The sequence below is a fragment of the Corvus hawaiiensis genome, chromosome 1, assembly GCF_020740725.1.
Source record: "Corvus hawaiiensis isolate bCorHaw1 chromosome 1, bCorHaw1.pri.cur, whole genome shotgun sequence".
Taxonomy (NCBI): Eukaryota; Metazoa; Chordata; class Aves; order Passeriformes; family Corvidae; genus Corvus; species Corvus hawaiiensis.
Window position 1 is genome coordinate 72,859,883 of NC_063213.1, and position 16,724 is coordinate 72,876,606.

Genomic DNA, 16,724 nt, shown 5'->3' on the forward strand with positions numbered 1-16,724 from the left:
ACCAAGAACTCATTTTCTATTCTGAGAGGAATGGGATACTTGGTGTGTCAGCTCAGCATGTTTAAGCCTTCGCTAGGCAATTCTTTTGAATCTATTAGATGAACGGCTAGCCCAAATTTTGTAGATGTCTGAAGGAAATTCTCATAGTTCTGTGTTCAGAGTGGTGTTTGAAGTTTGAGTATAAAGTGTATTCCTCACCCGTGTCACTTGTCATCAAGCTCAACATGTAAAAACAGACAGGAAAGAATAATAATGAAAATTCTGTTTCCTGAAGATTTGATACAAAGCTGTTCTTGAACAATGCAAGCTCTTTCAAAATGAAGGTAAATTAAAAAAAACCAAACTAACCACAGGAGACAAGAAACCAACTACCTCACATTCCTAGCTGTGTCAGACAGGTATAAGGTACATTTACTTACATGTACAGAAGTTTTAGATCATCAAAGCAACAGTGGCCAGACCTTGTCAAATGTTGAGATTTTCATGGGGCAAGGAGGCATAGGCAAGCCAGAGTAAATTTACATCTTTCTGAAGTTATAAAGTAGCTGAAATGTTACTGTTGGCAATGACTATGTGATTCAGAAGGCCGAAGGACTATGATTTGAAGACTTCAAGTTATTTTATTTCAAGTGATTTTCAGCTATCAAACAACTAGCTTTGCTGCAGTATATTTTTGTGATCCATGTGTTCGTGCCTTTGGAAGCTGAGCAGAAGCTTAGCTAGAAGCTAATAATGAAAAAGAACACCACAGTTTTCTGGTTTGTTAATATCTGTGTGTTTATGACACAGATTACCTGGATTAATCTGAGAGATGTACATCCAGTGAAATAACTCAGAGTAAGCATTTACACAATGGATGTTTATGCTGGGTTTGGCTGGGATAGAGTTCGTTTTCTCCACAGTAGCTGCTATGAAGCTGTATTTTGGATGTGTTAAAAACAGTGTTGATAATCTGGAGATGTTTCTGTTATTGCTGTGCAGGATTTACACAGAGCCTGAGACCTTTTCACCCCACCCCGCTGGTGAGGAGGCTGAGGGCGCAAAAGAGTTGGGAGGGGACACAGCTGGGACAGCTGACCCTAATGATCAAAGGGATATTCTAGACCATACATTGTCATGCTCAAAATATAAAGCTGCAGAAAGAGGAGGGGAGGAGGGGATATTTGGAGTTTCAGTGTTTGTCGTCCCAAGTCACTGCTTCCAGTGATGAATCCCTGCTTTTCTGGAGATGGCTGAACACCTGCCTGTCCATGGGAACTGTTGAATTAATTCCTTGTTTTGCTTTGTTTCCATATGTGGCATTTGCTTTGTTAATTAAACTGTCTTTATCTCAACCTACAAGATTTTTCACTTCTAACTCACTGCTTCTACTCGCCCATCCCACTGGTGGGACAGTGAGAAAGCAACTGTGTGGTGCTGAGTTACTGGTTGGGGTTGAACCATGACACTGTTGACACATATACAGCCCATAGCAGAGTCCTGAAAGTCACTGGCCCCGCTGTTACGATGTGACCGAGTGCTTCTATCCTTGAGAAATAGTATTTGTGAAAACTATAAATCTTCAGTAGAGTTGAATCCAGTTTGCAATGTACACCATTGCTCACCATCTTTTATCAAGTCTTGTCATCTGTGTTATTACCCTAACTTGGCCATTTAACCAAAGTGGTAGTTAAGCTAGAGAGTTTGTTACTTTTCTTATCATATCCCTCAGCATTAAAAATCATGTTTGCACTACAATTAACACTTACCTGATATTAGGTATGCTAGGTCACTAATCTAACAGTTTTACGTGGTCTTTTCAATATGGGTTACTTTGATGTATTAAAACAAACTCTTTTTGAACCGAAGACATGAGAATTCACGATTACAGGACATTAATCGTGTTGCATTTACTGATTTGTTAGATCATTATGAATTCATCTATTGTCAATAAAGTAATTTTGGTAGAGCTTTTTAAAATCTACCTATCACACACATATAAGGATAACACCGTACAGAAAAGTTAAACAGGACAACCTGACTTTAATTCTACTAAAAGCAAGGAAACAGATTCTTACAGCTTTACGGAAAGTGTATTCAACTGTATCAGCACACAGGTTTAGCTGAATTTAGACCCATTGAGTTATTTTGTGATTAAGAAATATTGTACTCTATAGCTGACCTGGGTCTTGACAGTAAAGATAAATCTTAACAGAAGTTATTTCTTGTGGTAAACTGACAGATCTCTATCCAGCTCCACTGGACTTCTAACTTCCTGTACAGAGGTGTGACATTTAAACAATTCTTAAGAGCTTGTTACCTTTCACTAAGGTACTCTGAACGGTCAAGAAAGACCTACAAAGGTATCTAGATTTTCAGACTAGAACTGCCAAAAACCCCTTGGCTGGTAGAATTTGCAGTAGCACAATGCATCATTATGAAGCGCAATCAATTGATTCTTAAGTGATCATGATTTGGGAAGAAGGGAGTCTGTTCAGTAGTGGAACTGAGTGAGATGCTAACAGAGTGCACTTTACTGTAAGTTTTCAGAGCTGCAAGAGGAATATGCAGAAGGAAAGTGAGCCTTCAGAATCTCCATTCCTCGTCATTACAGCTCCTCAGAAATGCAAAGAAAACAGAGGAGCATTTTGATGACTTGCCTAAGGCTGCCTTTTACAGCAGTTGATGTCTCAGATAGTTTAATCATATCATGTGCTTTTCTTCAGATACCAGTTTAAAAGAAGTCTAGTTACTAGGCTCTTATGCCTCTATTTAGCCTTGATTTATCAGAAGTTTCTGCTGAGAAAAATCCCAGACTTTTCAAAAATGCAGAACCATGAACACACTCACGGCACTGCTCTCTTCTAGTGGTGGAAGGTACATGCCCTTCTTTCACAGCCCTACACAAAAATGGACTTGATACCACTTGTGAAGAGATGCTAGTGTATATGAGAAGCAACTATATTCTGTTTTTACCTCTTCAAAGGTTACCTCTTCTGATGCAGTAATATAACCTCCTCCCTGACTGCAAAGCTCTGTTGCAATCAGGTTTTGACCCTGAGCCTTTAGAGGTATGGTATGGACAACTAGAGTTTAAGAGAAAAAGTCCTTACCAAAGACAGTAACAGTAAAACTCACTTTTAAAATAATGGTTCTTAAAGGCTTTATTTTGAAGTTGTTGAGATGGCTTCTTTTCTACTACCTCTGCTCAGAAACCTGAGAATACCAAGGGCAGGATGATGGAACTTTCCACATTTAATGAATGATAGGGTCAATTCTCAGTCATGCTCTTGTTCTCCAGCCTTGGCAGGGAGCTTCAGCTCAGGCAAAAGAATATCTGGATCTAAGGTGTTTGGCAAGGAGACATCAAGACAGGATTTTTTTCCAAGAGGCTGCAGAAATTCCTAGTGCTTTTGGATGTTACGGTGACAGCATGAACCAAACTGCAGCATTTGTTTAGTCATTTGAGGGACTGACACATATCTCAAGAGTTCAGACAGGAAGTTACGAAGCAAAAATTACGATCCCCTGTCTCAGCACATTTGAGACACTTGATGAATAGATTTTTGGGGTGAGCTCTTGTCCTTTGCTTGCCACAATATGCCATGTGAATACACTTAGAAAAGACTGCAATAACCTTTTAATATTGAAAGTTTTAGGTAACTGAGTTGTTAAGTTCTCAATCCAAACACACCTTAACTTTTCAAGGTCTGATAAACCTCCACTTATAGGCGATAAACTTTAAGCTCCTTTGTGACATTTTGACAATCATGACAATTTCTTGCGGTTACATCTTCCAGTCATGAGATTTGCAGAATTTACACTACTGCCACAGGACCTATAGCACGCTTGTTTTCATTAATATTTCAGATTCTCAGAGACCAGCAAGGGATACTCTTAATTCCAAGTGCCATAGGACACGGAAAAGAAGCTCTAATATAGCCATTATGTCTGTCAATCTTCATTTTAGATATCACTTATGATTTCTGCTATGTTTTACATCTGGTCATAATTTTGCTTTGCATCTGTTTTGTGCTGGAGTTTTATATGCTTTTATGCCAAGCAGTATTATGTCTAAATATATCTACAGTTTATTATTTATTTAATCAATCTTGGCAAGATGAGTGGGTTTTTTTTAAGTTCAGCAACAAAGCACAAACCCTCCCTGTGTCCCTGAAACAGACAGTTTGAACTGTGAGAATTTGGTGAGCACCGAACACTTTCTTTCCTTTTCTTTTAATGAAACTTTTCAGCACATAACCAGTGGTAGCTGTAAAATAAGATTACAAGGGGAAGCAAGTCTGTTTAGAATAATTTGGTTTTGCCTGAAATTGGACATGCTCAATGCATTGTAATAACACAATTTCCTTTTCAATGCAGATTGTGTGCAATGATGAAATATGTACATTACGTCTAATGATCCCAAAAGTGTTAAGCAATTTTCATGGCATTGACAAATCACCACATAGCAGAACATCAAATACAACTGCTGCGGGCCTGTATTTTCCTGCAGTAATAATAGATAGGTTTCAGGCTCATCAACTCAACAAGCCTCAGGTTTTCATTCCTAAATAGTTTATTTCAGTAAGAAGTCAGCTCATCCATTGCTGAAGTATATTGACCTGCAGTTATTACTTCTCCATCAGAAAAACAAATCAATGACATGACCTGTCTCAGTCTGTTCACACTGAAGTACTATAATGTAGAGTCTTACTTCTGAATAAATAACTTGGATCAAGTAGATTAGAATCTCTTGCTTTAGGCTTCTGACATCTGACCCAGTAAAGACAGCACAACTCTTTCTGTCAAGGATGATGGGTGAAAAATTATGTTCCATTATGCATGAATACCACAATCAATTTATTATTTCCTAGAAACAGGCTCTTGAACCTATGCTATCATCTTCTCACTCAAAAAAAAAAAAAAAATTACAAATTCATAATCAGCTGCCTTTGAGGATAACTGGTAATTTTGTTTCTCATGGGTATACATGATTCTGCTATATATCAAGCGACAGCACGGATGAGAATTGAGGAATGACCTGTACATTTCAAGGCAATATGCTGGCTACAAAATGGTGTCACTTCTTCTGCCAGAAGGTTAGAAGTGACTCTTGATTAAATTAGCTTCAGGCAGGAGTTCTACTCCCTCCAAAGCAACTAATGATGCTAAGTCCACAACTGAACAGCTTAAAGCAAAGCCTTAAAAAGCACAGTAATTTTAAAGGGAATGCATATCTTCCAAAACAGATGCTCTGTAACTTAATAATCTTGTTTATTGAAATTAGAGATCTGATCTTCTGCATTTTGATGTGGGCTGAAGAACCATACTCCAGCCCATCAAAATCACATCCATGTCTGCTGCTCAAACATCTCCACGTTAGGGAAGATTAACGTAGTAAAAAGAAAGGGATTATGCAGTCTCTTCACTGCATGTATCAACTGAGTTAGAAAGGTTATTATGTTATCAGGGCCATGAATGGCTTACTGTGTTGTTGACAGAAACAGCAAATACATGAGTTCTTTAACTCAATGTGTTCTTATGACTTTGGAAAGTCTGTAGCATTTCTGGACTTATTTGGCTTGAGTGTTCTACTCAAGAGAGTAACACTGTTGGTCCTCCTTAATGTACACTATGACTAACACTTTCCTTTAAAAGCACATGTAGGCGTGAAACAAGAGGCAGAAACTTAAAGGTTTAAATGTCTCTGCTGTAAGCACACATGTTGAACCACAACGTTAATACTTAAACAAAGCCATGCACTTTTATGCTCTCTGTGATCAAGTAAACCCCCTGACGATATTGAGAAATTCTGCCCTGAAGTTTCTAGTTATGAAGCATAATACACAAATTTAGATGAATTAGAGTTTCGACAACTCTGATTACTTCTTTAGTTATGCCACCACTTTTTATCAAGAGCCAAAAACGTGAAATAAGTTCCAATCACAGGTGTCTGTCCTAGCCAAGAGAACTTTTGAGGTGTGCTTGTAAATAATTATTTTTGTAATAAATAATGATGTGTGGAAAGAAGTGGATGATAAGGGGCAAAAATCAATTCCTCCCAACACCATTTCACATATATTTTAGCTACCTTTGGGTTTAAACCCTGATCGAACATTTGCAAAATTAAGATAATGAAAAAAGAAACTTGGCAGTTATTTTTATTTTACAGGAGAAACAGAAGCAAGGACATGTTTTAGAATTATAACTGAAATACATTGAAATACAAGCAAAATACAATTTTTTACCCTTGCCCTTTCAACCTAATAACAACTGCAGCATCCCAGAGATATGTTTTCTGTTGCAAGAAGTCCTCTGTTTGGATGGATTCTGTAGAGCATAAACAACCTCTTTCAAACTGGAGTGTTTGTCTCTGACATAAGACCTGTCCACCTCCACAACAGTCTGTTCTTACTGGCTTGCAGCATGGTTTTGTTCAGTCTTTGAAGAATCTTCTGCAAGAGGTGATTTATTTCCCTGGTTCACATGCTGCTATTTAAAATGCATTCTGGTGAACTTTAAATTACAGCGTAACAAATTAAACCAGAGGAGGCCCTCTAATATTAACAGCTGGAGCACTAACAAATATTTTTCCAATTAAAAAAGCTCTAGCTCATTAAGTGTGAGGGAAAGTTCATTTCAGATCTTCAAATGCAACAGGCTACTAAACAGTCAATTAGCTTTTGAGTCATGTCTCGTCCTCCAAAGTGGATGTTAATACCACTCTATTACTTGAACATTATACCTAAGAAAGCACGAACAATCCGTTTCATGCCTAGTAATTTTTTTAATGAGCCCTCGTATAGGCCACTGCTAATGCCACATATATTATATTCCTAAATTCAGCACACATACTGCCTGCACTGCTGACTTGGAGATTTAAGTTCTGTTCAATAACCAAAACAATGATCATACTGCAATAGTGAGAGTGATGGTTACAGATAATAAAGGTTATATTGCCTTTGACTTTTATGTAAGGAAATTTACCATTTTACCACATCTATCCATCACTTACTTCTTACGGTCCTGCATATTGCAGTTTGTAGACCTCTTAATACGCACAGAGTACACATCTTAAAAAAAATGCACTTGGGGATAAGAAATACAGGTTGAGATGCAGCTTGAAGTGCAGAATGGTTTTTACTCTGCTGAACCATATGCTTTACTGTAAGGAGCAGAATTAGAAATGGTTGGAAATTTTTCTAAAATTTACTCAGGAAAAAAAAAATTCCCAGAGGTAGGATGTAGCGGGTTCAGTTCAAAACCAGGCAGAAACACCAACTAGAGTGTAGTGGTTCGGGTCAAAATACTCATTACTTACTTATTTACCTTCTGTGAGATAAGAATTAGGAAAAAGCAAAGCAGGCACAAAACTTAAAAGAGTATAAAGAAGTTTATTAACAGACCTAAAAGAAAGGAAAAAAAAAAGTCAGGCCAAACCTTCAGAACACTTCTCCTCCCCCCAGCTTTCTCCCTTCTCCCACTGACAATGTAAAAAGACAACCCTTGAGATGTTCAGTCAGTTTACCACTTCTATAATAACCTTTTTTCAGTTCACTTAGGGAGAGGAGTCTCTCTTGCTCATGCTATGGAGACATCTCCACAAGAAGTTCTCTCATGGCTCAGTATCACAGCAAGACAGGTGCCTGGGTTGGTTCTCTGCTCGCATGTCAGAGTCCCTTCCCACAACTTGCAGCTTTCCCCACAACTGCTTTCAAGGGTCCAATCTTGAGCTATTGGGGTACCATTTAAAGGATGAGCTGTTCAGAAACAAAGATTCTCTTCACCTATCTCTGGGAGCATCTTCATCTCTAGGACTATCTCTGGGAACATCTTCATCTCTAGGAACAGAGGTCTTCTCCTTCCCTGGGAGCAAGAATCCTCATCACTTCCATCTCTCCCTGTTCAAACTTCTCATCAAATTACAGCTGCTTCAGCATTTGCTTGTTTCAGTGCAGGTACTTTTGCTCACAAGTACAGTTTGAATGCTCCACCCCCCATGCTTTCATGAAATTACAACAGGTGGTCTGATATATCATAGCCCATCACCACCATAGCTTTACAACAGAATTTCAGCTTCTAAGCATCTCCTCTTTCTCCTCCCTCAGGAGTTCTTTATTAACTTTGATGTCTCTCTGGTGCTCTCTTAACTTGCTGTCACCTTACCCTCTTCCTCTGACTCGGGAGAGGATTAATGTCTGCAGGCTTCATCTGTTCTGGAGGAAGCTTACAGCACTAAAAGGGTTAATCTCACCCAGCCCCGCAGATGGAATTCGCTTATCGTTGTTGGTCACATGATCTTTGCTGGGCAGCGGGGCAGCTTCAGCTGAATCTTCGGCCACACTGGAGGGGAGGGGGGAAAACCCGGGCCGTGCCACCTGCACAGAGCAGGGTTGTGGGGGGGCTGCGGGTGGGGGGGCTGCGGGTGGAACAGGGCCACTCGGCTCCAGGATGGCTGTGTCCCGGCCCCGCTGGGCTGCACAGGCCCCCCCCCACCCAGTTACCTGTCTCAAGGCCAAAAGCAAGAGAGAGCTTTCCCGGGGTTTGTTCATTCTTAAATGTGGACCACAGAGGTGTGTCAAGCTCCTTAAGTGGCTTAAAAAGTTGCCAATATTCAAACTATCCAGTTGATTGGTTCTGTTAGGTCATAGAGGAAACTGTAAGCACCTCTTTGCAAGAGAATCACTTCCGTAGCTATGCTAACCCATGACATAGGAGTAAGGAGATGATAATTTGCAAAGAAGCTTTTAAACAGAAAGGTACCATTGGTAGAGTTTCAGCTCAGATAAACTACTACAAAGAAGAGAGTAGCCCCTTGTTGACACAGAATAAAATTAGACGAAGAAATGTGACACTGTATCTGACTGTATGCTAGAGATCTGCACAGCCAAACTCAGAGTTTGTAGCAACAGTTTTCTGAATTCTGTAATTTCTCCTTACTTATAAAAGAATCATAGAATATCCCATGTTGGAATGGACCCAAAAGGATAATCGAGTCCAACTCCTGAAATGAAGAAGGAATGTTAACTGAAGAGGGAAACTTCATAGATTTGAGAGAGGAAGATTTTTCTCTTATGAAAGGGCATGCACAGAAATGTTGAGATTCCAGATAGTATACCATGTTATCTTCAAGAGGAACAGCTGCTGCTTAATTGTTAAAACAAGATAATGTTTATCACACGTGTGTCATGGATATGCAACAGGGGACAGATATATTTTGAAGAAGAACTTTTTAAGCAGAAAGTAATGAAGATAACTCTGTTCAGCAAAGATAACTGCAGCCAGTTATCATAGCCCTCCTTACAGGTTGGATACTGGGAGATCTGAGCCTGAAAAGGGATTTTTTTAAACAACTTTTCTCCAGGCATAGTAAAACAAAAACGAATTCAAAAGATTTTGTTTTAACCCTCCTTCATTTCATTTTTTCTTTCATGAAACAAGAATCTCCAGGTCAGAAATCATTAACCTCACTCGAGGCTGCAAGGATAGAGATCAGGACCACCCTGAGGGTTTAACACTGTGTCATGGCACTTGGGAACTGCCTCAAGCCTTGGGAAATAGCCTTCAGCTCCAGGATGTTTGATTGCTTTTCCTTTGGAGCTAGTGACACTATGCCCAGAGTCAACTTCCATCCACATGGCAGCGAATTCTGATTTAGACAACATTGCCACTACTTGCTGCCCTGCTCCAAACCTCAGAAAGCATATCACATTTTGAGACAGCATGTACAACCATATAGAGAAAAAAATCCATAAAGCTGTTTTTTCCAGGGCAATAACTATGCTAATTTATACCTTGGAGAAATCAAAGTTCACTGTTGAATTTAATGCCAGTTAAATAGACAATTTGCATGCAACAGCAGCTTTTACAAAAGGAAGAGTGAAAATAGCCCATTTTTGGTTCTTCTCTGCAGTACACTCTTCTCTCTCTATTTCTACAGGCCAAAAGCACATCTTAAAAATGTTATTCCCTTCCATATATTTCTGAAAAAAACCACCTCTATTTTTATTCTTATATTTAATTGCTATAGCCTCTTGCTGGATGTTGTATCTCTTCAAAGAAGTAATACAGATCTGAATTTCTCATTCTCTTGTGAAAATCTAATCCTATTCTATCAAGTTTATAGATTACACTAGCATTTTCATACTTGTTCTGTTTCAGAAAATCAGAATATAAGGGCAGTTTTAAATTGCTTTTACTTGAAACTGAGTAAAAACTGGTAAGCATTAAAGGCAGTTTCCTCTTCATCCTGAAGAATAATTTATCTCAGAGAAAAGAGTAAGTTGGTACAGTAATTGTAGAATTGAGAAATGCCAGTTTCATTCAACCTGTCTCCACAGGAGAAATTCAGTACAGATGGATTTCAAAATAACAATGAAAATTAAATGAATGTTAAAGAGCAATTCACTTTTTGTGTGCAATCTCAAGCTACTCTACATTCTTCACATTCCTATTTGAATGCAATTTGCTGCAGTTATTCTAGTATAATTTTGTTGTCTTAAGCATTCAGATCAGAACCTCTTGAGCAGTGAACAAAGATAATATGAACTGTTTAACCTGGAATGCCAAAATTGTATCTGAAGACATTACTTCCTGCGGGGACAATTGCTTCAGTAAGTGGGTACCAGGAGAAATGTTTCCTAGCAAAATGTTTTTTACACCATGACAGTTCTTTCCCAGTTCTTGAGCCATTTCAGCGGAACATGGTCTGAACCAGTACTTACATGTATTTAAAAAAAAATAAGAAAGCTACCATATTTCCTGGTGAGCTTCCTCGTCTGTTTTGGTAGGTTTAAAGCTCTCAAAGTTTCACCATTTTACACAAAATGGACCAGGATGGATTAGTACGAGACAAAATTTCTTGGGACAGTGAGGCATATCCTGGGATCTTTCAAAGAATTCTCGTATACATATAGAGAGAGAAAAATGCTTTCTAAAAACATCCCGAAATTTCACTCAGAATAGTCTCCCTAAAATGTATTTCACTGATATTCACATCTAGAGGGAAATGAGCAATGACTGAAAACAGGATGAATATACATTTTCTCAAGGTAGGCATCCTAATTTTCAAGAAATTAAAGAAATTCCAGGTCCAGTAGAAAAGTCTATGTTATAAGACCTGGTAAGTAAAGTCTTCACTGTGCAATATATTTTTGCAAATCTGTGGAGGTGTCTGTCTAATGTGAAATAGATATTCTTACCCTCACCCTCATTATTTCACTGGCATTTCAATTCATACCTTAGGAGTACCTCCTGGACATCTGTCAGCAGAGGGAAGTAAGACATGGAATTTAATGGGATGTTCCCTGTTAGTTTCCCTCATGGCTGCTCTCAATCCATTCTCCACCCAGCCTATATCTTTACTTGGGATTGCCCCAACCCATGTGCAGGACCTTGCACATGGTCCTGTTGAACTTCATGAGGTTTGTATTGCCCCACCTCTCCAGCCTGTCAGGGTGCCTCTGGATGGCATTCCTTCCCTCCAGCTGTTGACTGCACAGCTTGGTGTTGTCAGCAAACTCGCGAAGGCTGCACTCAATCCCATTGTCCATATCTCCAAAAAAGATCTTAAAAAGTGCTGGTCTCAGTACCAACCCCTGAGGAATGTCACTCCACTGGGACATTGAGCTGGACACTGGACATTGACCTACAACTCTTGTTAGTAGTAGGCTAGTTCCCCAAGAAGTTTTGGGTTAGAAGACCTAACAGTTGTCTCTCAATTCTTTTGTATGTCAGCAAAACAACTTGATTCTTTCTGTCTGGTGTTTGGGATGTCTTTGTTCCTGAAGGCTCCTGTAGTGAGATGCTGGAGTCAGACTGGGCTTCCAGGCTGTGTTACCCTGCTGTACCTTGTACACCAAAGCACTTCTTCCTGAGAGGACAGACATTAAGAACCATTTAACCTCATCAGGAATCAGAAGATTTCATACACAAAGTCTCTGCATTATTGAAGTTCTCTTACTTCAGAAATACTGGCCAGTCCCCTAATAGTGAGCAGTAGAAGTGAAGAGTATATGCCATTGTTTAAGGACATGAAAAGCAGGCAGAGCAATTTATGACCAACAATGCTGAAGTAGTAAAGGAAATAAAACCTCACTTAAATATAATTAATATGAGAAAAATCTCAGTGACAAGGGTACAATGCACGCATCTTGCAAACAATAGCTCATTTTTCCTTTTTATCGGGAATTTAGTGTTACATGACATTGAGTGTCTTAACTAACAAATACATTAAAAAACTTCTGTGAAACAATCTTATGTTAATTCCACTCATAAAATACTTTAGGTTGGAAAAACCTTTAAAGGTCTTCTAGTTCAACACCTCTGGAAAGACCAGGACACCTTCAAATAGTTCAGGTTGCTCAGAGACACATCCAGTCTGACCGTGAACATTTCCAGGGATGGAACACCTAAGCAGTACTTACACAGTTTCAGGGTCTTTTCTGCCCCTCACTCCACTTAACCAGAGAGGAGGCTGACTTTCAAGCAGCTCCTCAGACCCACACTACAGCTTCTTCACCCTCTTCTACTTTTCCTTTCTCACCGTGTCACACATCCCCTTCATCAGCTACCACCTGCTACAGCCACTAAACACCACTTCTGCCTCATCATAACTCCCAATTCACCCACTAGATCCTCAATTACATGATTTACCAGTAGAAGCATGTCGCTGTTGTACCAAGAGCTGGTGAGAAACGACACAATCCAAATTCAGGGAGAAACGGAGTTACTTTATTAAATACAAGCTAGGTTATATACCTTTGTATGTAAGGGTGGCAGGAGGTTATTGGTCCTTTGACCAGCCACCCCTTAGAAGGATTGGCTGAGGTTGTCTAACACCCGTTCAAAATATTTTTTCCTGTATACCAAAACAAGACTTGGAAAACAAACTGCAGATGTGCGATAAAGCCTTGGTTTACAAAAACCTTTACACTGTTTTCAGCTAGCTTGCATGAGAAAGGAAAATTTCACAAAATGCTTCAGCAGCTGGAAAATTCCTCTGCCCCTAGCTTTTTAGCATCCACAGAAGCAGAGATTGTGGCATCTCCTTTGAAAGGTCTGTAGCCATTCTTAATATGCTATCTATCTCCTTTATATCAGAGAAATGTTAAAGTAGAAATACACTTAATGAAGTGTAAGAACACTAAAAAGAGAGCTATAACTAGTTACACTGAATTGGGGAAAAAGAAAAAAAATCATACCCTCTGGGTGAAGCAGCTGTTGCCCTTACAGCAGGTACATTAATGACTACAGTTACTGAGTACCTAGACATCTCTAAATGGCACACTGAGCACTGCAGATAAAAGTAAATGGAACATTAAGCTAGCCACAAAAGCCTTGCATTTTCTCACGACAGCGAAGAAGTATATGACTATATAAGACCAAAGCAAGTAATTTTATTTACAGATCTAGAACCTTCCAGATGATTGAAAGAGGAAAGCCTTACATAAACTAGCACAACATTTTAATACTCCAGGAGAAGAAAAAGAAAAAAAGGTTGTATAATTTTTGCAGTCGCTTCCCAAGTCTTGTGTCTCAGTGTGCAATTAAAGACTAGAGGAAATGAAACCTGCTGTACATACATATAACTGATTACTTAATTTTGTAGGAGGTAATGTCCAGCCCTTTTAAGTGTCTTGAAGTCCCAGGTTTCATTTCGCAAGATGAATTGGTGAGACAACCTTTAGCAGCTGTTTTATTTTCCAATAAAAAAGCCTTCTAAAGTATCAAAATGGCTCAATTTGAAAAAGGATCATACTGGTTATGACCTTCATTTAACCCACAGAAAATAACTTGTCTGCAGTAAAGGACTGATTCAAATGGTTTTGCCTTTGCTGCTGCTGTTGCTAAGATGCCCAAGATGCATGCTCTCTTGATTCTCCTCAGACTGTCAGGCAATTTATTCTCAATCTCCAGCAATGTGAAATTCATCAGTTTCAGATTACCTGGAAAACACTGTGTAAGAGCTCACATTTTTTTCTAGCATCTCACTATCCAATTGTTAGGAAAACCTCCAAACCTAGTAAAAGTATATTCACAGATAAGTGTCATCAAAGCGTGTCTTTCTCACAGGCTCAGTGTTGCATGGAAGTCTCTTATCTTAGGCAAACTGTGGTTCAGAGAACAGCTGTGTCCATTGCATGTGTTGTTGCTGACCTTGATCTTAACTGTGTTTTCCTGCTTCAAATGTTCTGGAGCTGTCTTTGGTTCCAAAACCTCTGGTTTGCTGATCCATGAGTTTCCATTTCATCTCTGACTGCTGCGTTGTTTCTCATGGTGGTGTGCACTCTCACTGTGTTTGACTCCAGATGCACAAGAGGCGACCTCTGGGATACACAGCTTTATCCCAGGCCTGGCAGTCTGGGTGAAGATCAAAGAGATTCAGATCGGCCAGAGCGAAGGAGGCTTCTTTTCTCGTGCCTTGTATGTGATGCCGTTGTGTCAGAGACTGAGCAGCTCTGCCTGTGGACTCTCTAGGGCCTAGTAAAGAGTCAGCTCATGCTGCTGCCTCAGGGGGAGAATTTGTACTGCCTCTTCCCATTTCCTGGTTTGCTCTTTACACAGAGCTTATGAGAGTAGGAGGCTGACAAGTTTGAGATGCTAATCCACCCCAGAGTTTAGTGGAAGCAATCAACAGTGCCAGCCAGCATTCATCTGGGAAAAGAGAAGATGGAGAACAATAGTCACACTCACTGCCACCATATGGTGGTGAGAGATGTCTCATTTCTTTAGAAGGCTACACATTTTTGAGAACTTCTCTAGCTCTGCTCCAGATCAAATTGTTTCTCTGTCTTCCATCTATGGATGAATAGGGCTTAAAGTGTTAATTTACATTCTTTTGCGTGATGGTTTATTACACAGTGCAGGTAAGTAGGTCTGTCACGGTCTTTTCCTTCTAGGACTGAAGAAACATTACCAACATCCTTTGTTGTCCTGAAATCTTCCTCAGTTTATGATGCAATTAAAGCTTCCAAACTATAGCTGGGATTATTTTTCTGCCCCATCAAATACCCATGTAACTTGTGTGCATGACTATATGCGATTCCTGCTTCTGGGAAAAAATAGAAAATTGTTTTGTCCAAAAATTTCTTCTCAGGCTTATGTTTTGCAGCTGGAAAATTGGTTTTCCAAACGTGCCAAATACAAACAATACATTGTTTTCCTTGCGTTTCATTTTACATTCTTATCATCTAAAGAAAAGAAATATATTTTCCCTCTCTATAGCTATCGTTTGAAAAGAATATATACAACTTGACTTTTACCAGCAGACTGCTCACATCTAATGTTATTCCAGCCTCAGGAAATACATAATTCTGAAAATCAAAATTGTACCATCAAAACATGGCCACAGCATTAGTACTACTGGCCATGGGGAAAACTCTCAGAGAATAAACAAATCTGAGATAATGTCAAAGGTACTTAGTAGTCACTCTTCTGTAAACAATGTACTAGAGCCTTTGTTTTCACTGCTAAATCACAAATACACAAAGAATCACAGACATAAAAATTTTGCAGTAACAAACATGACAAATGATGGAATTGCATTTCCCTCTTCCTTTTGTTCTTTACTCAGTGGAACATCCACTGCGATTGTGAAGGTTCAATGAAGTATAGGTTGTTGAAGATTGATGTATGTCTAAAATTAGTCTTAATAAGAGATGCACTGCCGTGCACTGTATCATTACAGATTGTGAATACAGTTACAGGTGCACACTCATGTGCATATCAGGGACTGCACTGTACAGATTCCAGCTATAGAATTTAGCTACAGGTTCTTCTAGGACCAGATACCAATAAGTTGTTAACAACTCTTTATAACACTTTCTATGGGCAAATCTCTAAAGACATTGATGACACACTTGTCATACCTGCCCTGTGTTTACAAGTTAAATCACATATTTACTTGTCTTAACTGATTCTTAATATGCCATGTTGCAAAGCATGATCAATACAATGATCACTTTCTTTTTATACCTAGGTAGGAAACTGAACATAGGATGGTCATATGTGTTGTGGTTTAACCCTGACCAGTAACCAAGTACTGTGCTGCCACTTGCCCATGGCAGGATGGGGAGGATAATCTGGAAAAAAAATTTAAAATCCTGTGTTTAGATAAGAACAGTTTAATAATTATAACAAAGTAAAATAGAATAATAATAATAATAATAATAATGATCATGACAACAACAATAATGCTAAAGGAGAGGAAGAGAGAGCTAAAACCCAATAGAAACAAATTATACACAATCCAATTGCTCAGCACCTGCTCGCGGATACCCAGCCTGCCCTGAGCATCAGTCAGACTCTCTTCTGTTTAACTCACCCAGTTTATATCTCAGGCATGACACTCAGGCATGACACTCTGGCCAGTCCAGGTCAGCTGTTCCAAACATTGTTCTTAGCTACTTTAGGAAATACATTTTTTTTAAATGTATTTTTCTTCTGAAATATGCAAGTTGGAACATTTTGATCTTATTTCGAGTAATAGATTTAATTTTTCAGATGAAATTACTTGTATTTGTACTTTTTTGTAATCTTAAAAAAAAATTAGACCCCACATTGAAGCAAATACATTAAAAACATAAACAGTGTTGACCACCCCAGTATGAAAAATTTCTACCGATTAATAAAATTGCAGATAAAAATGCTGAAGTTTCATTATTGCCAGTGAATCAAAGAAGAAGTGGATTTTTTTAGCCACCTAAACAATAATTACAAATTATTAATTACAAAATTAGGCATCA